Below are 3,865 nucleotides of genomic sequence, written 5' to 3'. Positions count from 1 at the left end.
ATCAAACACCTGCAGAAGTGGGGTTTTACGCCCGGTTATACGATGTGGACATTTCATGGTGAGTCTGCCCAATGTTACAGAGCTGAGGAGGGCCGTCGTCGCACCGACGAGCATGGTACCGGGATGGAAGACATGGTGCAAGACTTTGATGATGCTCGGGATTCGGACGATGAGATGGAGGAATCTGCAAAGGCCTTCAATGATATGTTGGAGTCTTCGAAGCGTCCTCTCCATGAGCACACCGAGCTTTGTCAGCTGGATGCCATCGCACAAGTAATGGCTCTGAAGGCTCAATTCAACTTGGGCAGAGAATGCTATGACGCGATAGTGACACTATTTGGACGCTTTCTACCCAAAGGCCATATAATGCCTGCAAACATGTACCAGTCGGACAAAATCCTCCGTGTACTTAAGATGCCCTATGAGAAGATAGATGCCTGTGAGAATCGATGTGCCTTATTTAGGCTCTAGTATGCGGACTTGAACTATTGTCCCATTTGCAAGTCTTCCAGGTATGTTGAGGTAGACAACGATATGGGTGAGAAGAGTCAGACCAAAATCCCCATTAACGTTCTTTGGTATATGCCAATCATACCAAGACTTCAACGTCTATTCATGGTCGAAGAGACGGCCAGACAAATGACATGGCACAAATTGGGCTAAAGAACCGAACGGGATGCAGATGGGAATCTGATGATGGTACACACATCGGATGGTGCTGCATGGAAACACTTCCATGCATTGCATGATGAAAAAGCGGCAGATCCAAGGAATCCTCGTGTAGTTGTCAGCACGGATGGGTTCAATGTGTTTGGTATGATGGCAGCCCAATACAGTTGTTGGCCTGTATTTGTCATTCCACTCAAGCTCCCCCCCGGACAGATTATGCAAAGAAAGAACATTTTCCTGACGTTGATAATTCCGGGCCCCAACTATCCGGGGAAGAATATGAATGTGTACATGCAGCCGCTTAAGGATGAACTGCAAGAAGCTTGGGATAATGGGATCAAGACATACGACGCCGCTACAAAAAAAACTTCCTAATGCGTGTGTGGTACATGTAATCGATGCATGACTTGCCGGTGTATGCGCTAATCGTTGGCTGGTGTGTGCATGGAAGGTTCCCGTGCCCCATATGCAAGGCAGCTCTTGAGTTTCGTCGGCTGCAGGCAGGTCGCAAGTTTTCTTGCTTCGACATGCATAGATAGTTCCTGGATCCTCGCCATAAGTTCAGAAAAGACAAGAAGAACTTCATCAAAGGTAGAGATGTCAAAAACTCTGCACCACCTGCATTGACAGGCCAACAGACCCTGGATCAGTTAAACGCTCTTGAGCCGGATCCAGAGCGTCCAGGGTATTTCAAGGGGTATAATACGAAACACGCCTGGACCCACAAGATATGCTTGTGGGATCTGCCTTACTTCAAAGACCTCCTTTGTCCACACAACATCGACGTGATGCACACTGAAAAGAATGTCGGCAAGGCCCTCTTTGGTACATTGTTCGGCATAGAGGGGAAAATGAAGGATAATCCTAAGGCCAGAGTCGATCAGGAGGCTCTATGTGATAGACCGCTACAAAACATGAAACAACCAAAAGGAAAGAAGAACTGGGCGAAGCCAAAGGCATGGTTCAATCTTGGAAGGCCGGTTATGAGGGAAATACTCCTGTGGGTGAAAAAGGAGTTGATGTTCCCCGATGGGTATGCATCGAATCTAAAAAGGGGAGCGAGCCTTGAAAAATTGAAAATATTTGGTCTCAAGAGTCATGATTGGCACATATGGCTTGAGCGGGTAATGCCGGTGATGTTGCGTGGCTTTATCCCTGAGGATGAATGGCTAGTACTAGCAGAGCTGAGCTATTTCTTCCGTGTTCTATGTGCGAAAGAATTATCGCCTGGCTTGCTAGAAGAAATGGAAGAGTTGGCGCCGGAGTTGATCTGCAAGTTGGAGAAGATCTTTCCACCTGGCTTCTTTAATACAATGCAGCATTTGATTTTGCATCTCCCGACCGAGGCACGATTGGGGGGGGGGGCGTGCAGAATCGTTGGTGCTACGCAACTGAGAGGATGCAGAAGACGCTTCAAGCAAAATGTAAAAATAAACATCGAATTGAAGCATCAATGGCCGAGGCATTCATTACTGAGGAGGCGGCAAACTTCGTGACAGCACACTACAAAGCCAAAAATCGTCATTTGCATAATCTGAAGCCTCGGTACAATGTTGGCAAACCTAAAAAGGGTGGATCCAACCTCAGCCTATTCAAAGGGAAGCTCGCACCAGCCGGTGCTTATACTCCCTTATTGTTGGATAACGACGAATGGCGGACCATTACGTTGTATATCTTGAACAATCTAACAGAAGTGCGGCCGTACATCGAGTAAGTTCTCGGTACATTGTTTTGCAACCTCTACTTCATTTGAGCTGCTCTTATTCCTGGATATTTGATACAGTCGATACGTCGCCAAATTCTCGTATGGAGCGGTTATCCAAAAGGATTCCGTCGAAGAGTATGAGCTTTTGGCAATGCATGGAGGCAGCTATCCTGGTTTCATCTCTTGGTTCAAACAAGCATAATTTCCATTAGACCATTTCATTTCATCTTCTAATTTCTGGCTAATGCAACAATCCTTTCGTATTAAACTTGTAGGCTAGTTCAGAGTCTATGGACGCCGAATTGAGACAAGTCGCTAATGGTTTTGACTATAAGGTCCATTCATTTGACAAATACGACATCAACGGGTATCGCTTTCGTACCTATGGCAAAGAGCTACCTATGGCCGACCGAAAGTCTACAAATTGTTGTGTCTCTGCTATCGGCGAAGGAGATACCGAGTATTATGGAAGAGTTGAAGCAATTTATGGACTTCTATTCTATGGTGCAAACCCACCGAACGTCGTAGTCTTCAAATGTCATTGGTTCCAGCCGAAAGAGACTAGAAGGACTCATGAACATCTAGGGCTAGTCGAAATCAAACAAAGCACCCATTTGGATGTTCCCGATGTCTATATTACGGCTCAACAGGCAACCCAAGTTTTCTATCTACCGTGGGCCTGCCAAAGTGATCCAAATCTCGAAGGTTGGGATGTCGTTTATGAAGTGCCGCCACGTGTTAGACCACCTCCCCCCAATGAAGAGGATTATGAACCTCACGTTAATCCAGACACATATGAAGGAGAATTGTTCCAAGAAACACGTCTTTCCAAAAAACATTTCAAGAACCGCTCACTTCATAACATTCAAGTAGACAGCGGCAGTGAATCCGAGCCTGAGTAGGAACAAGAAGAGCCGGAATAAGAAGAGGTTACTGCTGTGGATGACCTGTCAATGCTTGACCGATTACATGCAGGAGGCCTTCCAGATGTTGATGAATTTATTGATGATGATGATGATGAGCACGTCATTACTGATAGTGATGAGGATGATGCATTTATTGACCCCGAAGCATATATAGACGATGATGATGCATTTATTAATGATGACGATGAAGATTAATATTATAGTTCATGTCAGGTATTCCATTATTATTATATACATATATATTATTAATTAGTTCAAGTTTTAACCTAGCTAGCTCTAAAATGAGCTATACTTAGCATTTATTCCTCCAAAATGAATTTGTATGCCTAGCTAGCTCAAAAATGACATAACAACCTTAATTAGCTCAAAAATGACTTTAACCTAGGATAGCTCTAAAATGAGCTATACTTAGCATTTATTCCTCTAAAATGAATTTATATACATATTATTATTCATGTCAGGTATTCATTTTTTTATGTTGTACTAATTTCGTTTACTCTTTGTCATTCCAGGTGTTGACAGATGGTGGGCGCGGGTCGAGAGCGCTCCGGGGCTCCTACCTCGG

Source organism: Triticum aestivum, chromosome 7B, assembly GCF_018294505.1.
Source record: "Triticum aestivum cultivar Chinese Spring chromosome 7B, IWGSC CS RefSeq v2.1, whole genome shotgun sequence".
NCBI classification, from domain to species: Eukaryota; Viridiplantae; Streptophyta; class Magnoliopsida; order Poales; family Poaceae; genus Triticum; species Triticum aestivum.
The sequence above is the reverse complement of the archived record's forward strand: the minus strand, read 5'-3'. Positions refer to the sequence as shown.